Below are 13,678 nucleotides of genomic sequence, written 5' to 3'. Positions count from 1 at the left end.
GTGACCCCAGCAAAGCTCCCAGTGCCCAGGGGTCTGCAGAGGAGCCCCAGGGCAAGGTGCTGCACCTCCACTCAGGCCACCTGGGCAGCAGCAGGGAAGCTTTTCCATGCAGAGGGGGGCAACGCAGGGAGTTCCCACCCGGCTGTCCTGACCCTCCAAAAGTGTGGCACCCACACTCAATTCCTCTGCATGTCAACAGCACCAGGCTCCAAAAACTCCATCTCTTGCCAGAAATCCCCAGCCTTTATCTTCAAAGATGAGCTGACAAACTCACATTACAGGGAGCAAAAAACATGTAGCTGGGCAAACTCAACCTGCTGGAGCCATGCAAGGAAAGGCTGGCAGCTACACACCTGCATTGGAGCAACGAATTCATGTACCCCCAGCTACAACAGCACTGCAATGTGCCTTTCCCTAAAGGAAAGAAATCCTTCTGCAGGTTACTTTTCAGGAAGTTCAACAATATTGTTCAAGGAGGCTGTAAGCTGAAAAGAAAAACAGTATATGGCCTTAAAGTTAGGCAGATTTCCCTAAATGCAACCTCTTGAAGTTCATTCAAATGATACATGGTCAGTAATCCCAGATCATTTTGTTCCCTTTCACATCAGAAATAAGTACAGATCCTGAACTTCCCTCTTTTCCCCAGGATAAGCTAAAACCCAGTGGGTCAAGGTCAAAAAGACTGCATTTCAAACGAGCCCTCCTCCCCAGTACAGCAGCACCCCATCCTCCAGGTCATTCTGCTGCCTGTCCTCCTTAAGCAAGGCAGCAAGATATAGCACAGCAACATGCTGAGTTATTTTTCCTCTGCATATAATTATTGTATTTGAAGATAAACTGTCCTCACTTTGTCCAGTTGTGATTATCAGGCAGTTTGGCTAAGAGATACTGTTAAGGAACTTAACCACTGAGCTACTGAAGAAAATCAGAGCTTCACAGGTGCACCGCTCAGAAACAGGCAGACAGCTCTGACAGAAGAGCAAAATTCTTGAAATGCTCTTTACCACACTTTAAAAACTAAAATAGTGCCTGGATTGGTGCCCATCTGAGGTCCTTGGTTACCTCTGCCTGCACTACCAGCAAAGATCCTCCAGTCTGTGCCAGGGATGGAGAGGAGCTGAGCTAGTAGAGGAGAACTGCACACCCACCTCAGAAACCAGGTGTTGGAAGTTAGAGAAGAAAACTTGAGAAAAGAGGCCTGGGAAAACTAATTAGGTCAAAATTCTCTTCAAGTCTTGAACCACAGAGGATTGAGGAGCTGTTGGCCTCTAAAGACCTTGCCTCATGCACACTGAATTTGGTCTCCTTGAAGCCAGCCTGGGTAAAGGGATAGGAGAGAGCAGGGGGTTTTTGGGAGCTCACACAAGTGGTACAAAGAGGAAAAGCCTAGTCTAACTTTATATGAAGAGAGTTAGGGAAGCATCCCAGCAAAGCCAAATTCAACTGATAACAGCCAAATCATTATGAAGCTTTCTGAACAGCAAGAAAACTCCAGGACAAGGCCAGTGGTGCAAGCAGCAGAGCTGTGCAGCTTTGTCCAGCAGCTGAGCCCAAGTAGCCCAATATTGAGCTTCTGGAGCAGGTGCCAGAAATCATAGGAAATGGAGCTAGAAGAGATGCCCCCACTTCAAGATAGACTGTATAAGCCTGCATGGCTGCAAACATAACTCACCATGCTGCTCTCAGATCCCAGAGAGCCCGAGATGCCCTGGGCAATCCCATCCCTGGTGACTCTTTGTATCTAGGAAGGCTTTCAGAGGATGAAGCCTACCCATTCCTGCTTCACCCCAAAGCCCTGACTTCTCCCCTCAGCCCTTACAGATACAGGGAATGAGTTACTTGTGCTTCCTGCAGCAGTTTTGGGTATTTGACTGCCACATGTTCCCCCCTGCATGTGTGTGAGATGGGGTGGCAGGAGATGGGGAATCTCCATCAGCAAGAGCCAATCTTTGTCATGCAAAAAGATGAAATTCTGCTTTTTGGCAAAAGCGAATTTTCATTAATTCCCCCAGCTGGAGGTTCACCATTTTCCAGAGGAATTTGGCCATTTTCCCAGTGTGCAAAGCCTCTGTGGGTTAGCACCAGCAGGGTTTCATTTTCACAAGATCAGACTCCAAGTATGCAATACAGCCTATTGTCTAAATACAGTATGAGCACAGCTCAAGCCACCTGATCAGGGCCTGGTTTCCTGGCATTTACTTTCCCCATCTGTTGGCTTTTAGCATAAATTGAAGCACGAGTGCCTACTAATGCTAGTCTCGCATATGAACGTGCTCACGGAGCCATAATCTAACATGCAGAGCATATTGGACCCAGTTCAGTTTGTGTGAAATGCAAGGCACATCCCCAAGGCAGAACTGGAATTGCTTTGAGGGTGCGTTCCTTGCCCAGACCTCTTTCTGCTGCACATGCTGGGGACCTCTTTTTGAAAAGAGAGAAATGCACGTAAATGGGAGCTTCCCTCAAGCTGACTCTGATCCCGCTTTGTTTCTCATCCGGCCCCCAATCACGTTCCAAATGAGAAATCAAGGCCGTTATGTGAGAGACGCGGAGCCGTGAATGATGATCTCCCAAATTTCCTCGCACGTTAACGGCTTGGATGTGCGAAGAAGTGACGCAGCCCCGCGCAGCAGGACGGCTCCCTGCAAAGCCACACGCCATCCCAAAGCCAGGCTGGCATTTCCAAGCTGCCCATGGCTTTTGCGGCCTCCAAGGATCCCCTCCGCTCAAGGGCTGCAATAAACCTGAGCTTCTGCACCAGGTTAAACAGCCACCCTCCTAAAAATGCAGTGGACGGGTACAGAAACCAAAGCTGATGTTTTCAAAGGACCCTCTCTAAGCATCACAGCTCAGCACTGTCTTGGGAAGTTGAGACTCTGGGGAGTTGGGGTTTGTTATCTGCCCTTGACCATTTCCTTCACTCTCCTGCAGGGCCCCTTGCATGCCACCACACAGCTTCAGGGATTGCCACGCTCATCCCTGACCTGAGTTTCTGAAGGTCAGTTTCCCCACAACCCGGGCAAGGAGGGATCATGCCAATTAAGAAGCTTACCAAAATCAGCACCTAGACCTAACCTACCAGGCTTTTCTGGATTTGTGTGCCTGTAATTTCAATAAAGGAGCTTCTTCCATATGTGCACCTCCTCAGCATCTTGGTTTACCTTTATCTCTTTGATTCATCCTTAAGAACAGCCATAAAGGTTGGCACCACATTTCATCTTCTCTTTCCAAGAATTGACTTCAAATGACGGGGATGTACCAGCTCCCTTCTCAGGGATGGGCAGGGAGTGATTGCGCTGATGGAACATATACATCCCTGTATCTGCACTTGGTGATATATCCCATATTGCTCCAAGGACAGCCTCTGGGCCCTGCCCTTTGAGCATCCAAGCAGCAGCACTGTATTCCTGATGGATCCTGTTCAGGATGTTTTGCTTTACTTTTTCCACTCCCTCAAAACCACACTATTTTCTACTTTATGTTCCTTGGGAATTTCAGACAAGGTTTTAACCGCATCCTTGCGTGTAGACAGCAGACAAAACTCCCCTCTGAGCCCAAATCTCCGTTCATCTCCTTCCTCCACTGCCACATGCACATTTTGTCCTCCCTCAGCGTTGCAAGTACATGAGAAGCCAAGCAGGCACAAAGCCAAACGGGCAACATGGGGCTCAGCAGGAGGGCTGTGAGCAGGTCTGACACAATCTGATGTGGCCCCAGGAGAGCTGCAGCACTCAACAGACAACAGTGACACATGGACACGGTGATGGTTGCATCCATAAGCCAGCTTTGTGGCACTCCCAGGGTTGGGACAGATGAAGGAGCTTGAAGGGAGTGAGAACATCCTCAGATGACAACAAATATCTATCTCAGACCCTTTTCCTCCCTTCCTTGCTCCTGCCCAGGTCTCTGCCCAAACTGCAAGTGTTCAGATGTATTTCTCCAGAAGAACTTTCACACCAAAGGTGGACCCAAAGGAAAAAGGCATAGGTGCCCCACATATCCTGAGTCTCTGGCACAGAGAGCTGCCTGCTCCTGGCATGGGGCCCTCAGGACAGGGTGTCATTCCCCCAGAAAATGGTACTTGCCAGGGAATGTCCTGTTCCTCCAGGATGTGGGTTTGAACAGCAGCACAGACATCTCCCTATATAGCCCTGTGCTGTTCCCATCCACACAGCCCCACCCGCCCTGTGCCCACATGCTGCACCAGGGGCACAGTCAGGGGCTCGCCAGGAGCACACCCAGGGCACCACAGCAAGCTGGGAGGAAGTTCCACAGCATCAGGACTGTCTCCCATGCCCACACAGGGTAATCCCAGCCCTGTTTCCACCGGGAGCTGTGCAAACGCTCACTAAGTGATGCCACACCCGCGTGGGCATTGCCCTGACAAAGGCTGTGCACGGCTCAGCCAAGCATCTCTCCAACACAAAGCAAAGGGCTTTGTGACCCACACGTGCCCAGGGCAGCCCAAGCTGCCCACAGACAGGGTTCTCAGTTCTCCTCGTGGGCACGGACCACACATGGAAACAGTCACTGCTTTGCAGTGCCAGGGGATCCACTCCACCCTGGAGAGGTTTGCAAACTGTGTAAGACCATCCCTGAGGGCACATGCCACTTCTGCCCTCCGCCAAACTCCTTTTCAGAAAAAATAATTTCACCTCTCAAAGCACCAGCAATTGCTTGGCAGTGCATCTAAAAACACCATTAACAGAGCCAAATGGCACAGTCTCCTAAGTGGAAAAGTGAACAGGATATGGCAGAGGGTAGGATTCATCAGCCAAGGTAGGAAGGTAGTGGCATCATGGCTTGGGAAGTACTTGCACTGCAGGGGATTTAGCTGAGTATGCTGCAGTGCTCAGTGTAAGTCATATAAGCCTAATATTTCTAAGTAAATACACTCTCTGCCAAAAGGAAAACATCACTGTAAAACTGGATTTGCCCCCAGCTCTGTCCTTTCCTACTCCAGCAGGCAGCTTTGGTTTTTAATGGGGATCAGGCAAAAACATGTTTCCTAAAGAGGAAACCTCCCTGGCACAAAGTCTAAGTGGAATCCAGTCCAAGCTGGCCACCAGCTCAGGGTGCTGCTCTCTGCCTCCTCTGTACTGCACCTGCAGCATGAGGTGCCTCTTCCTACTCCAAGGTGCCCCAGGCTGTGGCTGTTTCACACCTGGGAGTGACTGCACCACTCATCAGATACGATTCCCATCCCTGTCTACCTCTGAAAGTTCAGAAACAGAGCAAGGGCCATGCCCAGGTGGGGTTCTGGATGCCATGGCTGTCGCCCTGCAGCAGCCCCCTGCAAAACACACCACCAAGTTGTCACCTTTAGAGATCCCAAGCTCTGTCCCAGTCAGATGGGAAAGATGTTCTGAGCTTTGGCACCTGTGTAACCCCACTGTGAACAGTCTCTTCAGACTCCTACATAACATTTCTTTTCAGCAGAGCAGGGCTATGTCCTCCTCCAAGCACAGGTAAATATTACATGCTTTAAAAATACAAAGCACAGCATCCAGCCCTCAGAGTGAAGTTTTTAAAACAGTCAGTGTGATGTGAGCCAATATGTATTATAGATGTGCCCAATGTTCAAGGCTGAGCAATGATTTTTTGGGTTTCTACCCATCAAGGTACAAACCCCTCTCAAATAGCAGTTTTGTGGCAAGAGCATCTTTCCACTATGGCAGGGGAAGAGGCAGCTGGCAGGCACGGGACTGAATACCTGGTGTACTTGAGAAAAATGCCTTTGCACACATAGCGTGCGGAGAACCCGAGCTCCTGGAAAAGCCTGCCTCAGTCAGACAAATCAGGCTTATAAACTCACCCCTTTTGGGGAGGAGGGAGTGCAGGGAGGGGGCTAATGGCTGCTTTATTGCATTAGTCAGTATCTTCATTAAGGCAGAGAAGAGTAACCGAGGGGAATGTGCACGTAGCGTGACTTCTTTGCTAGAACCCCACAAACCACCAACTGGCAGCTCCCTGGCTCCCAGCCACCCAAATCCAAGAGACCATCTGGCAGCTGGTTCAGTTATCCCTCCCCAGTTAACAGATGTACACTAGATGGTGTGGGAACAGCATTTTGCAGAAGCAATTAGTTTAATCCTCAGCTAAAGAGTTTAAATTCCTAGTGATTTGGAGGGAAAAAAAAAAAAAAAGAAAGAAAAAAAAAGGGAAAAGAAAATCCAAAAAACAAACCAAGTTGCTTCCAATTTCAGCAAGAATAACTAATGAAAAGCCAATTTAGCTGGTTTCATCACTGATGTGTGCCCATGGGACTTGTTCTTATTCTCAGCTCCACGTGCTACACACCAGAAATCCACCAGATTTATTCAGAGGCTGCAACTGCATGGCCACCACTTGCATGGCTTTGCAATAGCTGCACCCACTGTCCCATAGACAAAATCCAACTGGGTAGAGGCTGATCTCTGAAACACAGATCTGTCCTGACTTCAGCTCCTTGTCTGGCCTTGGGCAAATCATTTAACCTGGTTAAATCAATTTGCCTGGCACACACACCTCCCTGTCTCCAGAAAATGAGGTAAATTATGTGGTCCTGCTACAGGGAGTAGTAAGGTGGAATCAATTAGGGTTTGTGAAGTACTTGGAGAGTCTTGAATGGGAGAAATCATAGAAATAGAGAACATCCTTTTTAATTACACTAACTGATTAATTATTATTAAATTAGGACAATTTTGTTCTCTTGAGAAGAGAAAGATATGTTTTCCAGCCATTTCTTTTGCTAACATCTTTAAAAGAGTGACTTTACAACTGCAGAAGACTGAATGAGGAGCTTAACCCAAATAAAATAAATTGCCAGTAATTTCTGGTATCCCCTATGCCATTATTGAACAATTTGCATTTGAATTGGGGCTTTTTCCATCACAATCCAGCTTCACCTGATCCTGCTCTATAATCACCATCCCCATTTATGAAATCCCAGCATGTTGCCACAGAAATTATGTCACAAATTCATCATTATGACTTCCCCAGCAGGAGCAATTGGAGCCGAAGATTGGCTGTAAAAGTTGCCTTTTTACCAGTCCTGCTTTAAAGATATTTTAGTGTTTTTTTTTTTTTTTAAGGTACAGAAGTGAGATTAGCAACCATGGGGAATTAGATGAGCATGTCATGAATATCCCAGGGATATAAGATTACACCCGTGAGTCAGAGGAACCATAAAATATGATCAAGGGACTTTATGGAGGATGATCTTTGAAATCAACTCCTAATCTCTGAGCGGTTTACATAAAACCAATGATTTTTTTTTAAATTATTTTTAAGAGTAATTCAAAATTCAAAAGTGAACCAGACTGGTAATAGCAAGTTACAGCTATTCCCGTCAGAAAGGCTTATCTATCAAGCCACTCCAACCACCAGGGCTTACAGGTTTGTACACTCCTTTGATAACATGGTAATTAGTCAGGTACCACAGCAAGAAACATTCAGAGAGTAAACTTTTGAGGTAAATAATTTATATTGAAATATTTTAGGCTCTTCCTGCTAGGCTACACTCCTCTCACTGATGCTTGTCAAAGGCTGGCATGTGTTGCATTTCCTAATGAGAGCCACTGAAGAACTCTGACATGGGAAAACCTCAAAACAAAGAATACTTATGCTGTAAGAAATGCACTTTCCCAGAAATTGTCTTATTATTCCTCCTTTATTATTGAGAACAAACAACACTGGAATAAAAACCTCTCTTTATCGGTGCTAAAACTGTGCAAATAATTCAATGAGAAAACAGTAACACCTTACACAGAGTGCAACACCCAATTTGGGGACCACACACTGATGCATTCGCATGAGCTTGAGTCTTGCCTGGATCCACTCACACTTTTCCCCCTTTCTCCCAGTCACCCACCCCTCCACATGGCTGGAGCCCTCCCACGCCTCTGGGTTTTGGCAGCCAAGCCTGGGTGGTTTGAGATGTGGCTGCTCCTGTGGAAGAGGAGATCAAAGCTACCATGTGCCAGGCCCTCACTGCATCGGCTATTAACTCAAACTGCCATCAATTCTCATTTGAGCTTACACAAACTATGGCAGCTGGAAAATTACCCAGCCATAAATCACCACCGCTTGCTTGTCAACCATCAGTCCTCCCGTTGGATGCACAGATTTCTCCTCTTCTCCCCACCAGCCTTCCACCTTTTCTAAATTAAAAACGAGCAAACTAGCCAGCAGATTTACAAGAAATCTCTTTGCAACGTTGTTGAGCAGTCTGGCAGGTTAGTTAGTTCTTTGAGGTATCCTACACAGCAAGGTATGATTAGTAAGGGAGACACCTTGCTCATTCAGGATGAGCAAGAAACCCCAAGATTTTGCAAAAAATCCCCAACCAATCAGAAAAAAAAAAAGAAAAAAAAAAAAGGAAGACTGTGACACAGGTTCAGGTCTCCCCAAGAAGAGCAGCACTACAAGCAGTGAGTAACCACCAGCCTTCAGGTAAATAACAGGGAGCTATTTAGCTCCAGTAAGCCTGTTACACTACAGTGGAGCCCTTCCACTTCCCAGCTGTGACAAGCAATAATTAATTAGTAGCAAACACTCTAATGGGTGTTTGATCCTTACTCCAGCAATTAGACTCTTTCAGCCAAGACGTCTGTCCCAGCGCAGCACAACTCATTAAGGGAAAGAGCAGGAGGAAACTTGGGAGCCATTCAGAGCAGGAATAAGAGGGCGGTAAAAAGGCAAAGAGGCCAGGTTCCACACACCCTGTGGCAAGATCTCGAGGAGCTGGCTAAGTGGACCAGCACTGACATGTGATTTTTGTACACAGGGAGCTTGTTTCTGAAGCCTGGACACCTCTAGTGAGGTTTGGGGTTGGGTCACAAATTTGGGAGGTAAAAGGCACCTTCCTCCCTACATCATCCCACACAACACCGTCCTACAGGGTCTGCAGGAGTACTCTGTGTCCACAGCCCTTTCACAAAGTCCAGTGTGACAGGAGAGAAGATAAACAGAACACATGCCCTGATAGCCCCTCCTGGGCAATCCCAGCCTGGCACCAAGTGCAACATCCAGCCACCTCTGAGGGGCAAACATTGCAACTGTGGGACAGGTGCCATCCTCCTGGTTTTATACTCAAGGCACCCAAGCAGAAAAACCCAGCTGATGAGGGAAGCTGCTTTAAATTTCCCAATTCGGACACTCTGCCATGACATCATTTGGTCTCTGCTAAGCACAGTACACATTGTTACCCCATTTCAGGGTCCTGCATCACCTTCTGCTGTTTTCCAAACAGCACATATTTGCCAGCTCCTTGGGAGGGACCCAGTCTGTCACAGCTTGCTGTGACAGTGACATCACAGCCTATGGAACACCTAGCTGGGACACAGCACAGCCACTGTCCTGCCCAGAGGCACTCCATGCTGCAAGGAAACCAGCTCCCACCTCCCAGATGACCACAGAGCCCACTTCTGCCCAGAAAACCTCTACCCCAAGGCAATGTCACCACAGTTGCTGCCACAAACACCCCTTTCCCTCCCCACCCCTCAGAGAGGGGAAGTTCAATAACTGTGGTTTGTTTAACTCACACTTTGTTCTTCTGCTTCTTGGGACCGAGGACCAGCAGACGCTCCAGCCAACAGCCCAGCACACACAGCCTTCCCCAACTCCCCTCCCCACCACACCTGAAAGCCCTTACAAATCTAGAAAGTTAACGGGTCTTTGCTGCTTAATTACCCTCATCTGCACAACCACCACCAGTTCCCCCAGTACTCTGCTGTCCCACTCGGAGGCTGGAGCAGCTCCCCCAGCCTGCCCTGCACAAGGCTGTCCACACAGCCCCCCGAGACACGTGCTAGACCATTTTACCTGCTTTTACTCTACCTGTGCTTCAGCCTCCCTATTTCCCACAAGACTTCCCACAGCACAAGCTCACCCTGCAGCACACAGAGGAGGAAGGGCAGCTGTTTCAGATAAAGCATCTACCTTCTTTTCCCCTCCTTCTTAACCAAAGCTTCCCCAGTGATGCAGCCTCCAAAGGAGGTATTTGGAGAGACGGGAGAAAGCTGGAAGCCAGCTGAGGCTGTGTGGAACCTGAGCAGCCACAGTCAGCTGTGTGACCCCACTTCCCATCCGCGCTGCGCCCAGAGGGATGCCTGGCCATTTTACCCTGCTTGAACATCCCAGGAGCCTTGCAATATTAACAGTAGTTCTCCTTCTGCTCACAGACCGCTGCCACTGAGCAACCCAGAGGGTCTCTCCTGCTGCTGCCTACAAGCATCAGAAAACATCTCCTTGCTGCATCTCATATGTTCACAGCAAATAGAAGACAGGCCAAGAAACAGCAGCTCTAGCAGGCAGGATGTAGATCATCCTGACACACCCAGTGCCAGCTGCAGTAAGAAATTTGCTTGAAAAAGAACCCCATGCTAACCTGCAGGGAAAACCACATATTGGCCCTTTCCAATCTGACGGGTTGGCTCTTAATCTGGATTAAGTTTAAGATCGAGTGCACGTCCAGGCTGTACAAAGTGAGCACCTGTGAATCTAAAGGCATGAGCAGCATCTGCTGGATGAGCCGAGCCAAGTGCAGCTGCAGCTTCTGCAGATTTTGGGAAAACTGTTCTCTCACAGCACCTCCAAGGTGACAATGTTTCCCTGCAAACTGTTCTAAAATGCCCAGATATCACTTACATCAGTATTGCAGAAAATCCACGAGGCAGGGCTGTGGCAGTCACAGGGATTTCAGGACAGTGGTGGGAAAAGCTTTCCAGGCAGGGAGAGTGTCTTAATGAGTAAATTTAAGACAGCCAGGACACCCAGGTCTGGGCTATCCTCCCCACCCCCCTTCTGCTGACCAGGCTGTGCCCATGGTGCCCCATCGCTCCCACCTCCTGGGGTCTTTGTGAGCCACCAAGCTCCAGCTTTCCCTGCACAGCCAGTCCTGCTCCCTTCCTAAAAAGTGAGGTTTCTTTACTGTATCTCTTTTTACCTGCAGTTTATCATCCTTTGGGATGAGTGTTTTTGAGGTGCTGACATCTCACTGAGAGCTCCAACGCAGTCCAGGAGCATCAGCTCTCAATCCACTCCCCAGCTGGGCTCCTGGGATTTCCTGTACTGCCCTTCTCTGGGAAAAGTTTCAGCCTCATGAAGAGCTCAGTTGCATATGTTTCTTCTCTATTAATAGAGGGAGATAAGCAACCTCTGAACATAAAAATGTAATTCTCATCCCATGGAGTCCAAAGGACTTTTGCCAGGGCTCCCAGGAGTTCTCATCTACTGCAGAGCTTGTCAAGGAGCAGCACAGGAGGGAAACAAAACCAGGAAATATGGGAGGCACATGTGCATGTCTGATTAACCCGACGTTTTATGATAAACAAAGCAGCTCAAGGGCCCTGTTCTCTCTGTCCCTGTAATAAATCTCCCCGTTTTACTGTTTTATGATGTCAAACATCTAAGAGCTTTCCTGGAGTTGCAAATACAACATAAATTACCTTGGGTAAACTCTGCAGACGCTAATGTTATCTATAAAAGCCCTGGCACTAATAACTTCACAGAAAGTCTGAGGGCTCCCAGTTTGTATGAGCAAAGTTAATTAGTGTGTGCAGCCTGTAACTCAGAGGCGCCGAGATTAGGAGGATGAAGTGCCAAAGGGTGAACTCCTGAACCGTAGCTACTTTGGATGCCAAAATAGATGGTGACCCTGACCCAAAGTTTTGGGTACGGGCTTGCAGCATCTCAACAGAACATGAAAGAAATCCATCCTGATTTATCCCAAAGTCAGACATCCCACCTGGGTGCAAAGACGCCATGCTAAGAAGGATGAACCAAGTCTCCAGGAGAGCTGCATTGCTGCTCATTATCTTAGGGAAAGCCTAGGCTGTTGTTAAGCCCTTTCCCACCCAGTCTTTGCCATAAAACAGTCTGTCCTCCACAACCAAATCACACCGTGGGCAAGTCGTGACTTTGGCCTTTATGAAGAGGCTAAACCAATTTGATTGCCTCTCATGTACACGGTCCCTCAGACACCTGCTGCAAGGGCTGGGTGGGCTCAGTTCCTGCAGCAGTGCACTGGAGAGCTCTGGGAAATGAGGTCAGACCCTCTTTTTCACATTTTGCTGGCAAAGCGGTCCCCCCAGGCATGAAAGAGAGAGGGAAAAGGGAGGCCACAGAACCCACACCACATTTTTTTTTAGAAAACATATTTTCTAAAAATAATGGTTAAGGGTCAGATCATATTTAGTTAAAAAATAGGAATACTGAAATAACTCAGCTCCGTGACATCAGTTTAGCAAACACTGTTTCTAAGATTTAAATCTTAGCTGAATTAAAATTACAGTTGCAGGTGAAGAGCACAGCAGCTTCATCTCTCTGTTCTTAAGCCTGGAAGCAGCGGCAGTTGTTCTGCAGAAGTGCAGTGATTTCAGTCCTGTTTGCAAGTGAAAATGCAAAGTGATATCACCGTCATCAGAGAAACAGCAACACCCCCGTTCTGAACTTTAATGCCATATTCATTGGTTTTGGTGATACAGCTTATGGGAATGGACAGCTGAACATCTGGTGTAAGACTATAGATGACACCACCTGTCCAAGAATCACCCTTTTCTTATGGTTTGTGACCAACATAACTTTTCCCATTCACTTCAGCAGTCATAGGCCTTGGTCCTGAATCTTACAATGCAGAACATTTAACTTTTTATTTTTTTTTAATTAATGTGTGATTTCACTGCTGGATCTTCAGGTGGTGATTGTTTATAAAGATCTCACAGGTCCCAGAAGCAATTCCAGGTCTACGCTACCATTTAACTGCAGGCAAATTTGGTTGAGATTTCCTCTCTCCCCATCCTTTGCAACAGATCTCTGTAAAGTCGAGCTATTGGCATAATTTAATTAGGAGACAGATTTTGAATGTGAACTGGGAATGTGTTACCAAACACAAAAGCACAACTAGTATAAGCAACATCAAGCAAGCCAGTGGAGTTTATTGCTGTTCATCAAACATCGCTCCATCACAACTCGTTGTGAATGTGGCCCATGTTCCCAGCTCCTGCAGAGCAGCACCATTCCCTCCTCACGGAGGTTCACACAGGTGTGGGTGTGGATCCCACACACTGCACCTGACTCCCCTCCTCGCTGTACATCTCCATGTTCTTGGCACTTCCACTCGGGAATGATGATGAGGCTCTATCTGTTCAACACTGATCAAGCAAGTGGAATGAAATGTAAAACATCAGCACAGAAATCCCTCCTGCCTTTGAGGTTCTGTTGTAACTTGTCAAGTTTCACTTAAAATGTGACAAACATGACATTCTACAAAGTCTGCTAGATTTGGGTGGTTATTACCAGAGAGTCTCACAGGGGAGATGTTTTACCTCATCTATTACTGGAAGCATCACAAAAATGCAATGTAGATGTCTGTACACACACTTCAGAAAAGCTGAAACTTAGCCCATTTTTTTCTTTTTTAGAGAGGGAAGGAAGGTTCAAGTATCTGCAACAGGATTGGGAATGCTTTACTAAGCCTGTTCTCACGAGAGTAGATGAATAATGGTTATTTCCATGTGACATCTATTATTCATAAATATAAAACAGATTAGATATCAAGGCACCAGTCACTGATAATCCAATTACTTAGAACATTCATGTCCCCATAATGACCATTTCATCTTCAAAACCCATCACTCTCAACAGAGTGGACAAGACTTTTAACCATAGTTAAAAACCTCCCAAAGGTGCTGAGAAT

General features: G+C 47.3%; 2 long non-coding RNA genes across 2 annotated transcripts in view; one reads left to right on the top strand and one right to left on the bottom strand.

Moving 5' to 3' along the window:
- Nucleotides 1–9,287, bottom strand: part of LOC114065707 — a 29,700-nt gene extending 20,413 nt beyond the window's left edge. The window contains exon 1 of the long non-coding RNA XR_003573035.1: nucleotides 9,189–9,287. This is a non-coding gene — a long non-coding RNA (uncharacterized LOC114065707). The remainder of the gene's footprint in view (nucleotides 1–9,188) is intronic.
- Nucleotides 9,288–9,618: 331 nt separating this feature from the next.
- LOC114065712 lies at nucleotides 9,619–11,353 on the top strand. Its single transcript, XR_003573036.1, has 3 exons — nucleotides 9,619–10,042; nucleotides 10,164–10,579; nucleotides 11,123–11,353. It is a non-coding gene; the product is annotated as an uncharacterized LOC114065712 (long non-coding RNA).
- Nucleotides 11,354–13,678: the final 2,325 nt, after the last annotated feature.

Source organism: Empidonax traillii, unplaced genomic scaffold, assembly GCF_003031625.1.
Source record: "Empidonax traillii isolate 1590-97213 ecotype Southwest subspecies unplaced genomic scaffold, ASM303162v1 scaffold20:size5563877, whole genome shotgun sequence".
Classification (NCBI taxonomy): Eukaryota; Metazoa; Chordata; class Aves; order Passeriformes; family Tyrannidae; genus Empidonax; species Empidonax traillii.
Note: the sequence above shows the minus strand (reverse complement) of the source record. Positions and strands in the feature narration are given on the sequence as shown.